Below are 21,637 nucleotides of genomic sequence, written 5' to 3' on the forward strand. Positions count from 1 at the left end.
TTGATGACCTTGACATTTTTTTGATGACCTTGACATTTTTGAGGGGTACTGGTCATGTATTTTGTAGACTGTCCCTCCACTGGAATTCTTCTCTTGATTAGATGATGAGGGGGTTACAACCACTCCCCCGTCCATACTTTACTCTTGGAAGGAAGTCACTTTTGGGCAGCCTACACGTAAGGGGTAGAAAGTTGTGCTCTACTTCCTTGAGGGCAGAATACCTCCATAAATTTTTAGAATTATTCTGCACAGATTTATTTTCCTCCATACATGAGTCAGTATGGACTCATGAATATTTATATTTTTTTACTTTGGGTTATAATCCAGTACTACCGTACTTACGTTGTTACTCAGATTGTTTCCCAGCTTTGGATATTAGGAACACTTTCAGGTGGTTTCTGTATCCCTTTGATGTACCCCCATCATTGTGGGTGTGTGTATGCTCATGCTTTCTTACTTTTTTAACATTTTATTTATTTATTTGAGAGAGAGAGAGAGTGAGAGAGCACAATCAGGGGGAGTGGCTGAGGGAGAGGGAGAAGCAAAATCCCCGCTGAGCTGGGAGCCCAAGGTGAGACTCGATCCCAGGACCTTGGGATCATGACCTGAGCCGAAGGCAGACGCTCAACTGACTTAGCCACCCAGGTGCCCCTCTTACTTTCGGGCACTACCGGATGGCTCCAGTCTCACCTTGTATATTACCTGCCGCAAACCTAAAATCAGCCATTTCTTTGAGGAGCCCTGGTTCCTTTCATTGCCCAGCGACATGAGAAACAAACCATGGATCTAATGCTCATTGCTGCTGGGGTGTCATTGTTTCTACATCCTCTTAGCAGAGGGAGCAGGGAGGTCTGTGTGGATAGGAACCCGTGTACACATATGTGTAAATATCCTCCAGGACTCTGAGATGATAAACGTCTGTCACTCTAAGCCACCCCGTTTGTACAGCTGCCGTAGGAAATTGATCCAAGACCCTTCCCCTCCTCCCCAGTGAGTCCCCCCTTCCTTCTTTTATACCCTCATGGTTTCTCCCACACAGCCAGCTGTCTGCCTGCCTTTGTTGTTTTGTGTTTTGTGTGTCTCTTTGTTTGGCTACTTCCTACCCATTCCTTCCAGACTCTTCTCAGACACCAGCCCTCTGGACGCCTTGGCTGATGCCCCCAGGAACCGTTAGGTGCCCTGGTCCACACAGTTACTGCAATGTCACTGCCTCCTCTCACTTGACTGTGAGCTCCTTGAGGGAGGACTCCTGCCTTTGCCAGTGTGTGCAGGTGCTCAGGTGTTGGATGCACGGGGAGGCAGCTGCAGAAACTGAAGCCTGATTAAGTGAGTGGCAGCTCCAGAATTTTAATCTGGGTCGGAGGGAGGGCGGGTCCCAGGATGGAATTTGGTTTTCAGAGGTGGAGCCTTGAAACCACATTTGCTTAGCACTTAACAAAGGTAAGGAAATTACAGTTCATGTTAGAGATGGGGGGATCAGGCCCCCCTGTGCCGGCGGGCCAGCAATGAGTGTGCTCACCTCCCTCTACAACCCCGTGGAAGCAAACTGTAATATCCTGTGTGTCAGATGAAGAATCCGAGGTATACATCGTAACTCCTCGTTGGCAGGCTGGGACTGCGACCTAGGTGGCTTCGTCTGACTCCAGCAGGGCTACCAAGTCTTGTCATCCTGGGCGGCATTTAGCCTAGACCTAACGAAGGTGACAGGGAGGCCCGCAAGGGAGCACAGCTGTTTCGGGCGGACCGAACCTTTCCTACAGCTGTTCTGCATTTGCCGTGACTAGGTGGAAGGAACTACACCTCCCAGGAAGCAGTGCGGCCCCCTGGCTGCCCCCTCCCCACGCCCCGCCCACACCGCCCCGCCCCTCCTCGGGCCGGCTAGTATATAAGGGCCGCATGGCCCGCCGCCGCAGAGCGCGGAGGCAGTGCGGGCGCGCGCCGCACGGCTGCGCCCGGGAGGAAGCGGCCAGCGCAGTGGGCGCCCGCAGCTCCGCGCTTCTCCCCCCGCCACTCCTGCCCCGCGGCGCCCACCGTAGGGCGCCCGGGCCCCGCGGACCTGAGAACCTGAGGCCGAGAGCGGGAACTGCCCTGGGCGCTTTCCCGGGCTTGGCGGAGAGGATCCCGGCGGGGCTCTCAGGGCTCGCGCTGGCAATGCGCAGCGAGGAAAGAAGAGCTGCGTTCGGCTGGGTGCCCTCGGAGCGCCAGGAGGCGGGGTGCGCTCGCCCCCAGGCTGGGGGGGGAATGCTGCCAATTGAGAACCCCCGCGGCGAGGTCCTGTCATCTCCGCGGGGCCTGAGCACAGAGCCCGGGGCTGCCGGCGCTTTGGCCTTGGATGGAAAGTGGGGAAGGGCTCCGGACCCCCTAACATGGATTACTTGGTGTGTGTCAGCCGGGCTCAGAAGACCCACGACCGCGTCTCCATCCTTGGATTGATTGATTCTACCTAGCAGTCGGGTCGCTTACCTGGAGGTAAGTTTCCCTGCGGGATTCGAGGGAGGGGGTGTGAGTTGACTCGTCTCCCCTCCCGGCCCCCCGTCCTCCCCCGCGACGCCTTTCTGAAGGTCTCGGGTTTGGATTGAATTTTTTGCTCTCGTGTTGACATCTCCGCAGAGGTCAGTTGGCCATCCCTGTGCCTCCGGGCGGAGCCAGTTTGCCCCGGCTCGCGGGGGTCAGCGTTCCTCCGGGCGTTCCGGGTCAGCGCCGTCCGGCTCCTCACGCCGCCAAGCCGCTGGCTGCCCCGCGGGACAGACCCCTCGCGGGGGGAAAGGCCGCTCGCCCTTACCTTTGCCCTCGTGGCCCTCCGGGGCCCGTTACTTCGGGAGCGGTGCCGCCTCGGAGAGCTCCCGGCCTCTGCTCACGGGCGACCCAGAATGCGGCTGGGCCGCCGCGCCTCTCGCCGTGGGGGCTGGGGCTTTTCTGGATGTCCCTGTCGCCGGGCCTAGGGTGAGCAGCTGTACCGCAGGGCCACCGGTCAGGCGGACGCCGGGGTGGTGTGGACAGGGCTTTCTGAAGGGGTGGAGATGGAAGGATTTCGGTCCACTGCGTCCACCCGCGCCTCTACCCGGTACCCCCTCCCCCGCCCCCAGCGCAGTCTGTTAATGGAAGGGGTTCAGGGCCAGCGTGGGGAGGGGGCTTAGTCTTGAGTCCTGAACAAAAAAGCAGACCGCTTCTGTATCCGTAGCTCTGTCCTCTCCTTGTCCTTTTGCGTCCGTGCCTGTCACTGAGTCTGCGCCGATTAGATGTTTGTTGAATGAATGAATGAGCGAGTACGGTCTTGATGTACAGATAAACCGGGGTCCTCCTTTATCTTCTCCCTCCTTGCCGCTTGTCCTCGACTCCAGGACTCCCCCCGCACCTCCCCGAAGATGGCTTCCTGGAGATGCTTTCCCCAGATGTGGGATTCCCTGCTCTCCCCACAACCCTATGGTGATGATCCATTTCCTGCCCAGAAGTCCCTCCTGCACAGACAACTTCTGGTCGCTGTCAGGGGTCTCCCTGGGGATGTTCTCAGAGCGCCATGCCTCCAGTGAGCACCTGCTTGGGGAAGCGGGGAAGGTCAGGCGCCACAGGAGGAGAAAAGGTGGTGTGTGTTGGTACTGTACCCTCCCCCCAGGAGCCTGTTCCTCTGGCCACACCCAGGTCCCTGGAAGTGCTCAGGTGGGCCCTTCCCCACCCTTTTCCCCTGCCAGCCCCCCCCCCAGACGGACTCTTAAACTGTCCCACGATTGACCTGCAGCTCCACCTCTGCATCTCACTTGATTTTAAAAGTAATTCATGCTCGCTCTCTTCTTTAGAAAAGCACAAAAAAGTGGAAAAAGCAGGAAGAAATAACCCAGTCCCGAGTAGTGCCGACTATTTGATGCATTTCCTCACTGCTGAAACCCTGCAATGTCTACAACTTTGTGTACTGCTTTTTTCCTTTCGATTTTACTTGAACAGTCCCCAAATAATGATCGTATTCCTCTGCCCGCATCAAATCCTAATCTGACAATTGCCCTCTTGTTGGACACTAAGGTATTTCTGGATTTTTACCCTGAGAAGTAGTGCATTGGTGAGCATCTTTTGTACATAAAGATTTGTCCACTTTTTGGATTATTTGCTTTGGAAAATTCCCAGAAATCACTCTCTTTGCTTTAAGTCAGAGTCACGTCTGGAGTGAGAGGAAGGCCCCTCTGGCTGGATATTTCCGAGGTGGGCCTAGAGGAAGAGAGCCCCACGTATCCATCACTTACTACCACGGCTAGGAGCCAGAATATGGTAGGCGCTGGGAAGACACTTGCTGAGTAAATGCAGTGTTGTGTTCATTTCGGTTTTCCTGAAGCCAGTATTGGTATGAGAGTCACTTAAAGTTTGCATCCAGGTCTACGATGTAAATTATTTTAGCAAGGCCTCAGGAGAGATTTAGTAGGCAGCTGGATTAAAAATGCTGTCCTTTTTTTTTTTTTTTTTAAAGAGAATTCACTTTTGATTTTGATAGAAATCTAGATTTACAGGAAAGTCACAAAAATAATACATGGAGTTCCCCTATACCCTTCACCCAGCTTCCCTAAATGTTAACATCTTACTAGCCACAGCGTGGTGGTCAAAGCCAGGGGATTAACATTAACAGAATACTTGGAACTAATCTTCGGGCCTTATTCACATTTCTCCAGTTGTCCCATTAATATCCTTTTTCTGGTCCAGGATCCAATGCACAACCTTGCATTGCAGAAAATTCTGTCTTCTAAAAAAAGTGGAAGTTGAGAGGGATTCAGAAGATGCTCTTCTTTTTTTTTTAAACCACCTTATTGAGGTGTGACTGACGTACACAAAGCTGGACAGATGTAATGTATAGAACTTGATGAGCTTAGTAATGAGTGGATGCCATGAGACCTTTACCACAGCCTAGGCCATAAACAGGCATTGCCTCCAAAAGTTTCCTCCCTCCCTCTTTATCATCATTATTATTTTGTTGATAAGAACACTTACCAGAAGATCTTCCCTCTTAGCAAATGTTTAAGTATACAGTGCAGTATTGTTAGCTATGGACGCTGAGCCCTATGGGAGAACACTAGGCCTTATTCATCGCAGCAGAGCGTCTTTATTCTGGAGAAGATTTTAAATCGAGCCTTCCTCCACCACTTTCTTCCCCAGGTTAACTTGCCCCTCGTCCCTCCTTATTTAGGGCTGGCAGCGCAGCTGAGACCCATCAGGGCCCGGAGGGGAGAGGAGCCCGGACCGGGAACGGCAGGAGCTTCTCTGTGTCCCCCTCCTTCCTTCCCCTGACACCTCCACGGGGAGTGAGTCGTTTAGTAAAAATGGGGTTATAGCCTGATCTGTCCTGACACGTCTTCCAAGGGGTAGGTGGATGGATGACATCCGGTGTGCGTGAGAGCGAGCCGCCGAGCATCGAATCCACTGCTGGCAAGTCCACCGCCATGCAATACCTGTGCGCGTGACTCACGGCGGCCTGAGTAGCAGGTGTGCTGGGCGGCTAAGCGTGCAGACCCAGCAGAGAGTGTGTTTCCTGGTTATCTTGGCACATTTAAAGGAACAAAGGGTTCTGCTCTTCCCTCGGACTGGGTTTTGGGTATTGTCAAGCCACTAAGGGCAGGAAGTGATCCCCCTTCTCTTTAGGGGACTTCTTTCTCCCGAGAGGGGTGAGGAGAGCCAGCCCGAGGGGGTTTTGGAAGCGGCCGGCTGCCGAGGATGGAGGCTGGCCCCAGGGACTTTGCATAAGAGAACGCCCGAGTTCACCGTGGAGGAAGCCCATGATGGAGGCCCTTCTGCCCCTATAGCAGAGGCCACGTTAGCCTAAATCGCCTGCCAACAGCACACACTCGAATTAGGGCCCTCTCAGCTTGGGGTGGCTGTCCACACAGAGTGGAGGGAATGTTTGTTTGCGATCAGGGAGTTTAGAGTTACCTGAATCTCAACACAACAGACTTCACTTGTCCAGATAGAGTTTCGGTGGGGTGTGGTGAGGGCATGGTCGCCTAGAGTCAATTTTTCTTTTCCTCTTTGAGGTACTTGCAGCCTTCCTATCATCTCTCACGAGCTAGAGCTACTCGTCCTCTCTCCCTCCCGCTCTCTCCGTGCACCGGCCCAGACGTTTCTCTGCCACCGGGCAGCTCCAGTGAGGAGCCTAACAAGAAGTCTTGGTGGGAGCCGGGTTGGGGATGTTGTGACTGGTTCTGGAACACCTTCTTGTGTCTACACCTGCCTAGTCCCTCTCCTCAGTGACTCCTCATGGGCCCCCCCTTCTCAGGAGCCTCTGCTCTTCCCGGCTCAGACTCTTCACTTTGAGCTGCCCCACCAGTCCCTCAAGTTGTGGTTTGCACAAGAACGGATTGCTTGGGGAACTCGTTAAAAATGAATCCTCTCAGGGTGCCTGGGTGGCTCAGTTGGTTAAGCGACTGCCTTCGGCTCAGGTCATGTTCCTGGAGTCCTGGGATCGAGTCCCACGTTGGGCTCCCTGCTCAGCAGGGAGTCTGCTTCTCCCTCTGACCCTACCCCCTCTTGGGCTCTCTCTCTCACTCTCTCTCTCTCAAATAAATAAATAAAATCTTTAAAAAAAAAAAATGAATCCTCTCAGCAGCCATCCTGCCCTTCCACCCCCTCCTTATGTATGAGAGCAGGGGGCTGCTCAGAGGCCTGCATTTTTAACAGGCTCCCCAGGCCATTCCAGTACAGATGGACACTTTAAGAATCAGGGATTGGACTGACTTCTTGGCCAGCAAAAGCGTGAATTGAGCCTTTTCCCCACTGAAGCTGCTTTCTTTTTTCTCCTCCAGGAAGCCTTCCAGCCTTACCTCCACCTGGTCTGGGCCCCCCATGTGCACTTACTTGGTTTGTTGGTACATGTTTTGAAATCAAAGGCTTGCAATCAGGTATCCTTTGTGTTTGGTGAGGATAGAAATGGCTGTGTTTGGGTGAATGATAAAGGATCAGCAGTCTGGGCTTTGGGAATAGATGAGATCTGTAGGCTCTCCCCTCCATGGGTTTGTGAGTTCCCCGGGAGCTGGAAGAAGATGCCCCGTACTGGTACTTTTGTTTGTTGTGCCCACGCAGACCACTGCTACTTCTGGTTCTGGACATTGGAGCTGGTTGGGGTCCTCCACAGCGGGGTAGCACCCCCTTCTTCACATGGGAGATGCACCCAGCTCACTTTACAGGAGGAAGAGAATGGTCCTGGATGAATGTGCTCGCTTTGATCCATGCCATCGGCTAAAGATGCCCCGTACAAAATCGCACGCTTTGCAGACTAGGTTTGTGCCTGGAAAAAGTCTTTACATAACCAAACCAATCTCCGTTGATCACATGACGTGCAAAAGGCCTGGAGGAAGCATCCGAGCGAGCGAGCGAGCAAGCGAGTGAGCAAGCGAGCGGAGGAATGCTGAAAAGGCTAGTTTCTGTCAAAGCATTCTTTTTGTGATGTGAATCATCGCCTCCTCCCGCATTTGGTTTGTTGGTACAGGTTTTCACATAGAAGTCTTGAAACCAGGTGCTTTTTGGGAGTTGGTTAAGACAGCAGTGGCTGCATGGGGACGGATGATCAAGTCCCGGGTCTCCAGAAATGAGTCAGACCTTCAGTCTCTCCCCTCGGGTCTGTGAGCCCCCCGAGCTCCCATCGTCGTTTGGAAAATGCCCCTTACAAGGGTCTGGTTGTAGTGATTTTCGGACCCCTTTCCTTTCCTCGGAAGTGACCTTGTCTCACTTTAGAGTCGTCTGTGCTTTCCTTGGGCCGGAGAAGCCCCAGTGGGACCATCTCTGCTTGTGCTGAGATCCGGCCAACAAGGCATTCGCCACTCACCGCCTGCCCGCTGAGCCCTTTCCCTCACCGCAGACACGTGGCCCGTCCTTTGCCAGCACACTCCCTCTCTCGCAACTTCTGCAGGTATTGAGCGCCTGCTGGATGCTTCCTCAGACACCGCTGCCGCCCCTTGCGTCCTTCTCCTGCGGCCGTGGGGTTGGCGGGAAGCTGGCTTGGTTTCGCTGCCTCTGCAGGGGAAGGTTCTGCCGTGCTTTAGGCGTGGAAGGGAAGGCCTCTGAGAGGCTGGCCTTTGGGGACCGATCCTTGGGCGTGTGGGTGGGTGCAGGCCTCAGGAGCTCTAAGTGACAATGGTCTCAGCAGTTGTACTTTCTTCACTTGGCTAATTTAAAAAATTTTCACCTTTTATTATAGCGGCAAATTTTACCAGGGTAACCATTTTTCTTTCTTTCTTTTTTTTTTTTTTTTTTAAGATTTTATTTATTTATTTGACAGAGGGAGCACAAGCAGGGGGAGTGGGAGAGGGAGAAGCAGGCTTCCTGCGGAGCGGGGAGCCCAATGCGGGGCTGGATCGCAGGACCCTGGGATCAGGATCTGAGCGGAAGGCAGGTTCATTGCTTAACCGACTGAGCCACCCAGGCGCCCCCAGGGTCACCATTTATCATGTGCTCAGTTAATGGCTTTCACACCGCCTTTCCGCCTGGCCACCCTCCATCCCCAGACCTTCGTCAGCCACCCCAGCAGAGACTCTGCGCCCTTTCAACACTAACTCCCTGTCCCCCTCCCTCCACCCCTGGCAGCCACCATTCTGCTTTCTGTTTCCATCAGAAGCGCAGTCACAGAGTATTTGTCCTTCCGTGTCTGCCTTACGTCACTGAGCGTCGCGTCCCCCGGGTTGACCGGTGTTGTAACAGGTGTCGGAATTTCTTTCCATTTGAAGGCGGAATCACTTTGCATGGTGTGTGGAGACCACATTTTGTTTGTTCATCCTCCTGTTGATGGACATTTGGGTGGCTTCTACCTCTTGGCCACTGTGACTAACGCTGAGTGAACTTGGGTGTGCCAATATCTGTCCCCGTCCCCGCTTTCAGTTCTTCTGTGTATATGCCCAGAAGTGGGATTGCTGGACCATAGAGTCATCTCATGTGTGATTTTTTTTTTTTTTTTTTGAGGAGCCACCGGACTGTTTTTCCACAGCAGCTGCAGAATTATACATTCCCACCAGCTTCCCCACATCCCTGCCAACACGTTTCTTTTTGTTTTTGATAATAGCCATCCCATTGAGTGTGAAGTGGCACTTTAATTTTCAAGGCAGATAGACCAGGGTGGTTAGATTGTTTCCTGCCCAGATTTACACTCAGGATGACTGTGGATCTCCTTTTCTCTTTGAGGAAGAATCTTCCCTGGGAGCTAAGTGCCCCCCCCGGGGAAATGAGGAGCAGGGAGTTTAAGCAGGCAACACTCAGGTCCGGGTCTGCTTTGTACATTAAACCGTTTGGTGATCTAGTGAGTTCTTCAGGTCCTGCTTCTTTGCACTGGAGTTTTTCAAGTGATTTTGTGTCCATATCCCATCTGGTACCACCGTCGACCTGGCGACACAGCCAGGTATCATCCCCATTTTCCAGAAGAGGATATCAAGGCACAGGTCAGTGATATGATGCAGAAAGAAACCGACCCAGAAGGACCAGCCCATCTCCTAACCCAGCACACACTGTGAACAGTGAGCGGAAAGCCTGCTTCTCCCTCTCCCGCTCCCCCTACTTGTGTTCCCTCTCTTGCTGTCTCTCTCTCTGTCAAATAAATAAATAAAATCTTAAAAACAAACAAACAAAAATGTCCTTTTGAGCACAGTCGTGCTGCATCAGATTTCTGTCGTGGCTCCCATGGAGAGCCCCGGTTAGCGGCTGGGTCAAGATGCCCAGCTCCCTCCCTGGGTTTTCTTCCCGAAGCCTCGTTTGAGCCCCCAAAACTCACGCTTTCCCGGTTGGTCATCGGACATCCCCAGTGTGCGTCCAGCCTCAGGGGGCGGGAGAGCGGTTAGGTGTTTGTAGTAAGTGATCTTCTTGGCCTGGGGACCGATTGTGGCTGGTCTTCAGCTTTGCCTCTCCCAGCCTCTGCAGCTTCCCCCAAGGGGCAGAAGGAAAGGCACCTTCAGTCTCAGGAGCCATCATGAACGTGATTCTAGTTCATTTCGATTTTTGTCATTCTGATGTTTCTTTTTCTTTTTCTTTTTTATTTTATTTATTTATTTTTTAAAAGATTTTATTTATGTATTTGAGAGAGAGAGAATGAGAGACAGCATGAGAGGGAGGAGGGTCAGAGGGAGAAGCAGACTCCCTGCCGAGCAGGGAGCCCGATGCGGGACTCGATCCCGGGACTCCAGGATCATGACCTGAGCCGAAGGCAGTCGCTCAACCAACTGAGCCACCCAGGCGCCCTGTTTCTTTTTATTTTTAAAATGAAGCAGCAAGAAACAAAGATGTTATTCCTGTGCATGGGGTGACAGAATAGGATGGTCCCCAGCCCTGGGAGGCTTTCTTCCCTCTGGGAGGGGAAGGGAGGAGGTGCCTGCCCGTGACCTCTCCCCACCCCGGCCCCTGCCTGTGAGCCTTCCTCCTATGACTTCGCACAAGACTTGTCTGGTGTCCTCAGGGTCACCCTGGGGGAGGCTTCTCTGAATTTAAGGGAATTCGTGGCCACTGGCAAGCCAGTTGGGAAATTTAGATGTTTGGGTTTTTAATTAAATTTCTTAAGTAGAAACCAGGACTGTGGTTAACCAGAGAGCTGAGGCGGTCCCGGTTTCGAATTCCACCCTGACCATGGGGCTTCTCCACCTTTCCTGGAATTGTTTTCCTGGTCACTTCCCGCTGACCTGTTTTTATCCTGTTCTCCCCCACATGTTGTCTTGGAACGAACACCTTTCCTCTTTTCCAGATTCGTTCTCTCTGCCCTTGTCCTCCTGGCATCTGTCTGTAGGGCGCCGACTTGAGGAAGAGGCCTGTGGGGCTGCCCTCCTGGTTCTCAGTCGGAATGGCCATTTGATAGCACCTGTCCCCTAAACTGGGACCTTGCCCCGTTCCTTCTGCCTTCCTGGGGGAAGGGTCAACATATACGGTCTGCCAACCACTGGTTATATTGGGACGGGGAGAGAAGCCAACCCTTTTGCAGGCTGGGGGCAGGTGGTTCCGGCGTCTCTCTCTTCATCCTCATGGACCTGGGTGTAGGTGAGCATCATTATCTCTGATGTCAGAGGTTTAGAGACTTTAAGGAATATCCTTAAGGCTCCAGAGCTTTGAAGGATGGAGCCATGGTTCAGACTCCGGTCTTGGCATATGCCCGACACTGGGGTCCCATCCTGGCCCAGTCACCAACCTCTGTGTGACATGGTGCAAGTCACCAGCTCCCTCTGGGCTCCATTCCTCATCCCTAAAAGAAGAGTCTATTTTTAGCTTGGGTGCTTTTGGTTGCAAGTTCCAGAGAAACCAATTCTAACTGGCTTAAATCACCAAGTTTTGGGTTGTTCATTTGACTGGAAAGTCTAGGTGTTGTGCTTTTGGGTGATTTGGGGTGATTTGGCTCTCTGTTTTTCTCCGGTGCTTTTCGTTCTTGTGTTTTAATTTCTCGGTGGAAACAGAAAGGGCAGAAGTATTTGCAGACCCCTGCCTCCACAGACCCAGAGCAAGAGAATGCTCTTTTTCTCAGCTTTTCAGAGGGCTGACCCCACGGGAGCTCACCCCCGGATCCATCTGTGGGGCCAGGAGGTGGGGGCCAGTGATTGGCCAGCCTGCGCTCACATGCCTCACAGCTCATCTGTGGGTGGAGGCACCTTCCCTCCTCAGAGCCACTGGGATGCGCCAATGGAAATTAGGGCCTTAGGAGCAGGGCGGGATGCAGGGAAACATCAGATATTTGCTATGAATGAGCTGGACCACTGGATAATCTGCTGGAATGAATGGTGGGTGGGCAGGGAAGTCATTGTGCTTCCCGTTGTATAGCTAGGACCTAGGAGGTGTAGGGGCATGGTAATGCTCAGTGACAGGTGGCAAATGGACGAACCTTACCAGTTCTTTCCTCTGAGTTTCTGAACTCGAGAGTCCATTTTTTTTTTTTTTTTCCCCATGGGACATCATCTTGCTGCATCAGGGAGCTAAGGCTTTGGCTCTTGGATCTCCAAGTCCTGCCTTGCCGGGGGTCGCCCATGGCTGGGTTCTCATTTACCTGCATGACAGAGTTGTCTCCGGAATAGCCACTTGATGCTTGGAATGACAGCTCTCACCTGAGACTTCCTCAAAAGAGAAGGAAAACACCTCCCCCGATTGTGAGCCCCTCCAGGCTAATGGTGTTGCTCCTGGTCTACCTTGCAGAGGCAGATTTGGTCCTATTCCTGGTGTGAGAAGCGCAGCGATGGGAGATGGGGCTAATGGGTTTGTGCAGACTTCTCGCTGAGCTCCTGTGTTTGGCAGCCCAGGGAGGAGACCGAGCACCCAGGTAGATCAGACAGAGGGCTTGTCCTGGACCAGCCGCCCATGTGGACTTACTTCGATGGTGTTCACACACACGGCTGCCAACCTGTGCCCCGGCTTCTGGGGGCTCTGTGTTAGAGGGACGGCTCTGCTCTCTGGGCTGCTGAGCTCCAGCTGGGGGCCGTCCTTGCTTGCTTTGCACGTTACACAGGTGGGCTTTGTTTGGGGAGCAGTGACTCATGCATCTGGGTTGTGTGAGCTCTTAAAGGCAGCTGTGCAGCCCTGGCAGGTGCTCCTGGCTGTCCTCATTTGCCTTCCGTGAGGAAAAAGACTCATTGTCATGGTGATAGATGATTTCTACTCCGAAGCTGGAGTGTCAATAGCCTCTTTCGGATGAGGGGGGTGCAGTGGAGGAGAGGGGTGATGGTCATGTATTAAAGTGATGGAAGTCCTAGGACATGTGCTAGCTACTGCATTTAGTATTTCCCCACTTACTAGACAAGGAAGCTGAGGCTCCCAGGGCTTAAGTCCCTTGTCAAAGTTACCTTGCCGGTCAGCGGAAGAGCCAGACCTTGATCTGCCCCCAGGTTGGCGCATGACTGCATCCCTCTAGCTTCTGGCTGCAAGCTTGCCCCCCCAGCCTCTTTTGGAGAGTGCTCGGAGTCACACATAGACTTGATAACGTCTCCATAGCTCTGATTCATCCTTCACCTCTTGCTCCTGAGTAACCCATGGGCGAGTTTAAAACAACGTTTCCTTCTCCCTTCTCAGTGAAGTCAGCGTTAAAAAAATTTACACCAAATCCATTGAAAGATTCATCTACTAGAGTTTCCTTGATGAGGACCTATCACTCACTGCTCCCCGGGTTCCAGGCCTTTCCCCGAGTTCTACCTCTTCTGCCTTGCCATCCTCCCCTTCCTCTCTGCAGATACAAACTCTGGTTGGGAGAGTAAGTCCTTGCGCCCTGGCAAGCATGGAGTCAGGCTCCGGATGCAGGTCTCTTTCGTTTTGAAACTACTACGTTTCCCTGTAGTATTGTCCTGACTCTGTGCACTTAGGCGATGCTCGTGTCCCGGGCATGCATCGACGTCATCCGTCCCCTTGTCGTTGACATCCTGTGAGGGATGCTCAAGCCATGGCATACCCAGTTGGATTCCTGTCACATTTTCTATCTCCTACCATCATTAGCATTTAGAGTGATGATTCTGGGGCGGTCTAGCCTCCTCACTAGGGGAACCTTGTAAGGTTGGGTGCACCTGTTTGAGCAGGACAGGGAAGTAGACTGACCCACAATCAAGGCGTTCGATGGAAATGCTGTGTTGAAGGGGGTGTAACTCTCCGTTACCAGGACAGCGTAGTGTGCACTTTACTCCTTGAGCTCAAAGCTGAGCTGAGCTTTCAGACCACACCTGTAGCTAGGCCTGCCCTTCTGATGTTCTACTTGGAAATTGGACAGAGTTGTCCTGGGCTGTATCAGCATCACCTCCACATGGGTTAAGGTCGGGGGAGAAATCCTTGCCCCATCTGGGCTGCACTCCCATTAGCCACCATGCACTCTGTCCTTTGCTCAAAGAACCTTTTAATTGACATGATTGGGAGGGTGGAGAATGGAGCCCGTGTGGCCTTGGGGTGGGGGTGGGGTAGCGGTCAGGGTGTGTCTAGTTCGCAGATCAGATGGACTGAATCTTGGATTCTTCCTCCCCCTTCTTTTCTTGCCCCTCCTTGGCTTAAAACCCTTATCAGTGTTACAGAAATGGACGCGCTCCATGGCTCTGTCTGCTTGGGCCGTAGTTGTCTGTGCTCTGCTGCTGCTGCTGGATTTAACTGGGGATGAACATTTCCACTTTCTAGTCGAGAGGTCTAGTTCCCTTTGGGTTTTCTTCTTGGAAGCGAAGAACTTGGGCTGCAATGGGTAGAATTTGGGAAGCCCAGGACGGGGCTTCCATTGGCTTGACTGTGGTGACCCACCAGCCCCAGGAGCCCTGTTGGCCTGAGTGGATGGACGGCAGTGGGGTGTTGGGGAGGAGGCAGTGAGGGGCCCTCGATGGTCCTCCTTCCTGGGGGGTCTGCAGTGGGCTTGTCTCAACCCACTCTTCCCTGTGACCTGTTAGTCACAACTTTTGCTGAGGGGCTGTGTCCTTCTTGTCTCCTTCCCCTGCTCTCCCTGTGCTTAGTCAGTGACACTCACAGGTGGAAGGGACCTGGAATCCAGTATTGCTGTCCAGTGGTTGTTTAGGTTGTCCTTAAACTCACCGATGGGCGCTCACTCTCTGTTTTTGCTCCTATCCGATCTCTCCCTTCCCGGAATGTCTGTATTGCTAACAGTCTAATATATACTGCCGGGATTGGTTCACATACGTGGATTTTTCTTCTTCAGTGCAATCAGAAGTATGCATCATGGCACCTGGCCTGATGCCGACTCCAGTATAAACAGTATCTACTCGGGGAGGTGACAGGTCAAAGGCCCACGCTCCCCTGCCATCTTGTTGCTGTGTGTGGCTGTGGGTGCGGGGTCCGTGGACTCTGGCTGCATCATCCGGACACATTGCATTGGGAAAATGGCCACGCACCTTGCGTTTTTGGAAGGTGTTACTGGCCTTGTTCCAAGTGGTCCTGGGCATCGCACGCTTCTGTCCCTTGTGCCTAGAACTGGGGGCTCAGCCAAGAGCCCTGGTTTTGCCCGTTTTCAAGTCTTCTAATTTGCTTTGTGGCTTTGGGCAGGTTCTGCTGCATCTTGGGGCCTCAGCTTCCTCCCTGTGCACCTTAGAGTGTACTCGGTGGTTCCTTGATTCATTTTGGCTTGGAGGGTGTCTGCTTGTTTCCCTTACTGTTTTCGGCAGATGGCCCGGAGCAAGGTAGGCAAGAAGAAACGCCTGATTGTTCTTGGTGGACACATCACTCCCCGTTCTTTCTGCTGAACCTCTCAGCTTCCTGGAGAAGTACTTCATTAAACAGAAACGAAATCAAAACACACAGCCGTCTCGTGGGGCGACCTTTATAAAACATCATTTGTGATCGTTTGGGATGTCTTCCAAAATAAGTTAGGGTGACCTTGTACCAAAATAAGCAACTAGAGGAGTAAATTACGCTCCTTGCCCGGTGGCTGGAGAGAATTTTATTTATGGAAGGGCCTGGGGGTGTCCTGCCTCCCCCTACCCTTTCCACAGGGAACCTTTGGACTCAAGCTGCCTTCAATCCAAAGGATCAATCCTTTACTACAATGGAGTGAAGGCCCTTCGCGTAGGTCAAAATGAGATGCTTTTCTCCTTGCTGGCGGTTCCCGACCTGGCTTTGGGAGGCAGACCCAGCTCCAGCGAACACAGCCATGCCAGCAGAAGCCACCAGAATTCTGCTCTGCGGGGTGGTCTCTCTGGGGCATTTCTGGTGCTCTCGAGGCAGAGATGCCTGGTTATAACCTGAATTGTTCTGGGAGGGAGAAGTCCTCACCACGCCCCCTTTTCCTCCCGCCCTAACCGCCCTCCCCTCCTCCTAGGAAAGAAAAAAAAATCATTCCCCCTTTCTGCATCTGTGTCTTTAAGAATTCCCTCCATTGTAGCCCGGGGACAGAGACCCTTCTGTGAGAGTCTGTTGGAGGCCTGTCCTCCGTGACACCCCGCCCCCCATATTAAAAGACCATCCGAACAAGCTCCCCATTCTCCTCTGGAGAGGGTCCCTCTGTCCCAAGCCAAGCAACTCTTAAGGGAGCGTTTATCCTGGGATACTCAGCTTACAAAGCCGGCTGCAGCGTCACATAAACTCGCTCAGACCCGCGGGGAGAAGGACAAAACCCCCTTTATTTTCACCCCTGCAGGGAGACCAATAGAGACTTTGTGCCGGAGAGCAGGGGTCTGAGCAAACAGAGGAGGGGTCTGTGGTGGGGCTGGTAGGGGAGAGCCTTGTGGGCCATTATCTTATCAGTTTATCTTTAGGGGGAATCTCAGCAGGGGGCAGGGGGCTCTAACTCAGCCAGAACCACCTTGGCTCTCCCCTCCAGGTCCCCGAGAAGCTCTTGGGCGAGTCTGCCTTGGTTTGCCAGGAGGAATCCCTCCTTTCTTTCTTTGACCTGTTTGGATAGGGCAACACTCATGCACTTGGTGGGCCAGGCCCCGGCTGTGTGTGCGCATGCGTGTGTGTGCATCTGGGTGTGGTTGTGTGCGTGCGCCCCACCTGGGGGTCTGCGGGGCCCACCCCCCGACCCCCCCATGTGGCCCCTGCCGTAACTCTGGTGTAGCCTTTGTTAAATGTGGCAAGAGGTTTGCACTCAGTCACGTAAACCAGAAATTTCTGTGATTGGTTATTTGAATGGGAGTCTTGTTAGTTGAACACCTACTGAGTGCTCTGCAGATCTGGGATGGAGGCCCAGAGAAGGACGGTGCCTGGCGTCCCGTCACCAAGCAGTGGCGAGCTTGGGGTTGCAGCCCTGCCGTGTCCGAGCCTGGAGCCTCTGCCTACTGCCCAGCAGGAGGGCCCAGCACAGCTAAAGGGCCGGTGGGGAGGAGCTGAGGGGTTCAGGGGCACAGCCGAAGGACGGTGCTGCCAGGCCCTGGCCTTCTGGCCTGGCTGTGGTTTGGGTTTTTTCACTCCCTCCTGCTGCTCCTTGCTCCCTTCACCCAATACCGGCTGGAAACCTGCTCTTTAGTGCTGGAAAGCTCTGCCCTGTGCCCTCGGGGCGCTCGGCTCCCACGTGTGCCTGCTCTGGTGGGGAGCCTGCAGAGAGGCTGCCCGGCTGGGGCTGGGAGGGAGACGCCTGACTGCTGCAGCAAACAAGCTGAGTTAAGGAACCTTGCCAGAGCCGTGGTCAAGAGAGAACCTTCTCCATGAATGTCTGAGGGAGGGGAACCCTGACCCAGCTCCCAGCCCCCCTGCCCAGCCCCAAATCTGTTTCTTCCCATTTTCTTTCCTCAGGGTGGTGGGTTGACCTGTATGTGGGAGTTGGGGGGGTGGCTCCTGAAATGCCTAAGTTGCCTGGGTCCCATCTCTGCACAGCCCTTCCCAGGAGTGGGTGCCCGGAGGGGCGGGGTGGGGGTGAAGTGGCAGCCAGGAGGGCTCTCCCAGCAGGGCTTCATGGCCGAGTTCAGGGTCCCTATGACACATCACAGCTGCCAGGGCAGTCAGGGCCTCGCATCCCAGGGCAGGAGGCTCCTGGGCCTTCCCCTTGTCTGGCGGAGCCTGCCTCGCTCACGGCCGGCGGGCTGTGCCCTGGGTCTGCCTGCAGGGTGAACCAGGAGGACGACAGTTGCCCCTAACCCCTGGGAAAGTGGTGGAGGAGCCACCTTGGTGAGAACTTGACCTCCTACAGACAGACAGACAGACAGATAGCAGGAGCCCCGGGCTCTGCAGATGCACTTCCTGCAGGAGGAGGAGGTTGGGTCTCAGAGTAGGTGCTGGGCACGAGTAGGGGTCCGGGAGAGGGAAGAACAACAGCTCCATCTCGGACAGTTGGAGGGTGGGTCTCTGCATCCGTGGTGTGTTCCTGGACTAGTCTCCCAGGACCGGACCGAAAAAATGAGTATTACTGGCCTGGAGTCCCCACCGACCGTGGGCTCCAGAATATTCCCCGGGGACATTTACACCACAGTGGCAACCTGCACCAGAGGGGGCCAGGGGCAGGTGGGTGTGGATCAGGGTCACTCCGGGCAGCGCAGTGGCTTTCACGGGTGTGCCCTGGTTGTGTAGAGATTTGGGTGCCTCGATCTATAGACTGGTCGTCTAAAGGGGGCTGAAAGTTGTCTTGGATCCAGGGTCTCCATATCAGCTTGCTACTTCCCAGGAGAGAGAGCTCGGAGAGCTCACCCTGCCTCTCTGTGCCTTTGCTTATTTCGTAGGCAAAATACTGAGATGTGCTCCAGAGTTCCATCCGGCTCTAGAAGGAACACGGTCACGTGTTTCGTGATGGGCATACACGTGGCTCTGTGTGTCTGGGTTTGCGCACGGACTCTCTTGGCTCCTGGTTCTTCATTCGCATTTCCCTGTGCCTCGGGTCCCTCCTGCCCTGGTAGGCTGGCATCCCACCTCTCCACCCCTGCGCAGAGGAGGGTGGGACCCTTGCCATGGCCACAGTGAGAATGTGAGAACCCATTGGCGCATACGGCCTGGCCGAGGGCAGGGAGGGCCAGGAGCGTCAGCTTGGGGTCAGAAGTCAAGGTGCTGGTCTCCTGGAGGGTGGCTGGCCTCTCTTGTCTCGGCCCTCCTGGCAAGCAGGCAGGACCGTGCGTGAAGTCCGGACTCGGAGCGGGTGACTGAGGAGGTAGGGCAGCTGCTCTCCATCGCCTTGCGGCTTCTTTCACACCCAAGGAAAGCTGGAGGCTCCGGGGATTGCTTTGGAGGCTGGGGACAGCGCACGTGGGGGTCTGTGTTTGGGCAGGATGACGTGTGCCGTCCTTCGGCTCCTCGCTCCCGCACACCGGCGCAGCCCACATTCAAGCCCTTTTCACTGGTGCTCGTCCTTCCCTGGCGCCCACATGCCCTCCCACCCCGTGCCTGGTCGACCTCATCAATGTGACCGGGAGAAAAGTCGGTCTGTGCTTGGCTTAATCCGTCCTGTCGTTGACTTCGGCAGTGGGCGAGGGGAGCCCTCTTGATGAGAGGCGTGTTTTGGCAAGTGGACTGAGCATCCTCCTGCTTTATCCTCGGCCTTGTTAATTGCCACCCGCCTGTGTTTGTTCCCCCTCCCCGGTTCCAGGCCTGAGTGGGAGGAAGGGGGCTGGGTTTTGGAGTCGCCCACCGACGCGGCCTCTCCCTGGACCGCACCTTCACGCACTCACACTCACCCCTTTGCCTGGGCAGGTTTCTCTCTCCCCTGGACATAAGCCTCCTGTTCTTGCACTGGGGGGAGGGTGACACTTAGCACAAGGGAGACTTCAGCGGAGAAGGGGGAGCTGGGCGGGCTGGTGGGGTAAGTGGCAGGGGGTGGGAGAGTGTTGTCATTTATTAGGCCCCTGAAAACAATACGGGGTTTGTCTCTGGGGGACGGTGGTGCCTGGGGAGGCAAGCCAAGATGGGCCCAAGCAGAAAGAAAACAAGCACAGGTCTGACGAAAATGTGGTGACCCCGAGGAGCAGGGAGAAAAGCACCTTTGTTTAGGGAGGTCAGGGCAAGCAAGGGACGGGGAAGCAGGGGGAAGGCATGTGGGGAGGACTCCCATGCAGGATGGATCGCAGCTTCTGTGTCGGGAACGTGGGCCCCTCGAAGGACAACAAGCTCCATGGTAGTTTGTGGGGTGGCTGGCCCCAGTGCCTTGCATTCTGGGCTGGGTTCGCCGGATCGTTCCTCATCCGCTCTGCTTCTTGAGGGGGGCCCGAGAGAAGATCCCACATGAGAGTCTTTCTGGGGTTTTTGGGAAGGAGGATGGATAGAGAGGTCTGTCTTCTTCTGGGGGCTCCCGGTGGGCTATAGTTTTGCTTCCCACTCAGCCTGATTGAATGGTCTGACTCTGAGCAGAGAAGCCCCCCCAGCCTGGAGGCAGGCCCTATGGGACGTGGGGAGAAGGCCACTCGTGGGACACCGTTCACCTGGCCACAGGTAGTGACAGAGACCTCGGGTGTCTGGGTGCTGCAGGAGGAGGCATGAGACCTTCTTGCTGGACTGCTTTCCACCTTGGACCCTCCATGACCACCCCTGTGCACTTCCCTGATTGCAGACGCCCTGCTGCCCCCTGTGGATGGGTCTCCCCAAACCCAGTGACTCACTTTGGTTCCTAACTAATGATTTCTTGGTTTTTAACCAGAGGGGCTTTTAGAGCCCCCGCTGGCTTCCCATGTCCTGTCTCTCTTTGGCAGAAGCAGTGCCCTGTCTGGTACGACCCCTGCAGTTTTTGGTGTCGCGGTGCATTTGCCCTTGTTCAGGCGCTGTGTGCTTGAGGACCCCAGCAGGAGACGCAGTCCCGGGGGGTGGTGAGAATGGGGCCCCCCGCTCTCCGGTGAGGGGTCTTGTTCCCAGGACAGCAGCCCTCACGGCCCACAAGGAGCCCCCCTCCGAGCTGGGTGAAGTGGGACTGCCAGCCACCTGCCAGTGGGAGCCGTGATGGAGAAGCCTGCTGGTGGCTGTGGACACTCAGCTCTGACACACTCGGCAGGGGTGGGGAGGGGGCGCGGGGAGAGCAGAATCGCACTGGGCTGGTTTAACCCCGTTCTGAGAGAGGAGTTCTGCATTGTGGAAGTTCTGTGCTTGAGAGTTAACAGCAAGTGCTAATACTCTTAGCTGGTAATAGCAGTTGCTCATTCTGTGTTCCCAGCATCCATCGCTGTGAGGCGTGCACACACCCATGCCCACATGGGCATACGGGGAAGCTTGCTCAGACACGTGTGTACGCAGCCATGCACGCTCACGTATTCCTCACGATGGCCCTGTGGGGAAGGCATCATCCTTACCCGTGTTTCCCCGAGGAGGAAGGTCAGAGATCGCCCAGCTAGCCGGTGGTGCAGGCTGGTCCTGGGCTCAGAGGTGGTGCTCTGAGTGAACCGAAGGACTGAGCCGGGGGTTCCGTGGTCATGTCAGCCCTCCCCGCAGCCTTGCAAGGCCTTTGTGTGTCCTCCTTTTGCAGTGACAGAGCTCACCAAGGTCGAATGACTTGGCTCAAGGTCACCCACCTGCCCGCCGAGCTCTGTCGACCCTAAAAGTCGGTGTTCCCTCGCAGAGACATGCGGGGTGGTTCCCACTACCTGTTGGCAAGTGGTCTTGCAGGAGTGTTGAGATCATTACGTCGGTATGTGTTGTGTTTGAGGGACACGCAGAAGCCGGCGTGTCCGTCCCCGGCTCACGAGGGCAGTGGTGGGAGGAGGACGGGGTTCGCTCTGCCCTGCCGCTCTCCTGGCTCGGCCCCCACGGGCCATTTCCTTGGCTCCCGGGGGCCCAGCCTCTGTCTTCATCATCGATGATGACACATCAGCCTCATGAAGCTGCCACCGCGGCTGGGACGGGGCCGAGTGGGACCCACTGTTCTTGAAGGAAATCGGCTCGGCTTCCCTGTGGTTTGGGGCCTGCTCCGCTTAGCGGGGCCTCCTTCATTGTTTGCGGGGGGATCTGGAGCTAAGGTGGGAGGAAGGGGAGCAGATGGTACCCAGGGGCTGGGTTTGTGGTCTTGAGCTGTGGGGTCCAGCAGGTTTCCTGAGGGAGGCAGGGGAGATCGAGGACACGGTATTGCTCAGGGCTGGTTATTCCAGGCCTCTCCTGTGGGCCCTTGTCTTCACTGACTTGGGGATCTCCTCCCGCCCCTTCTGCTGGCCCTCCTGTCCCGTGCACACCCTCCCTCTTCTTCCTTGTCCTCCCTCCTCCCCCTCGTCCTCCCTCCTCCCCCTCGTCCTCCCTCCCCCCGCGTCCTCCCTCCCCCTTTGTCCTCCCTCCCCCTCTTTGTCCTCCCTCCTCCCCCTTGTTCTCCCTCCTCCCCCTTGTCTTCCCTCCCCCTCCTCGCCCTCCCTCCTCCCCC

At 55.0% G+C, this 21,637-nt stretch overlaps 1 long non-coding RNA gene across 4 annotated transcripts in view; it reads left to right on the forward strand.

Annotated features, from left to right (window-relative positions):
- The first annotated feature begins 1,894 nt into the window (after positions 1-1,894).
- LOC145717287 (uncharacterized) overlaps positions 1,895-21,637 on the forward strand; it is a 163,755-nt gene continuing 144,012 nt past the window's right edge. For 2 of the 4 annotated variants that reach the window (XR_014140401.1, XR_014140402.1), the window contains exon 1: positions 1,899-2,469. This is a non-coding gene — a long non-coding RNA (uncharacterized LOC145717287). Of the gene's footprint in view, positions 2,470-21,637 lie in introns of all 4 variants that reach the window. The other 2 variants (XR_014140403.1, XR_014140400.1) reach the window with 2 other exon arrangements.

Source organism: Leptonychotes weddellii, chromosome 15 (assembly GCF_054177405.1).
Source record: "Leptonychotes weddellii isolate Sample4059 chromosome 15, ASM5417740v2, whole genome shotgun sequence".
Classification (NCBI taxonomy): domain Eukaryota; kingdom Metazoa; phylum Chordata; class Mammalia; order Carnivora; family Phocidae; genus Leptonychotes; species Leptonychotes weddellii.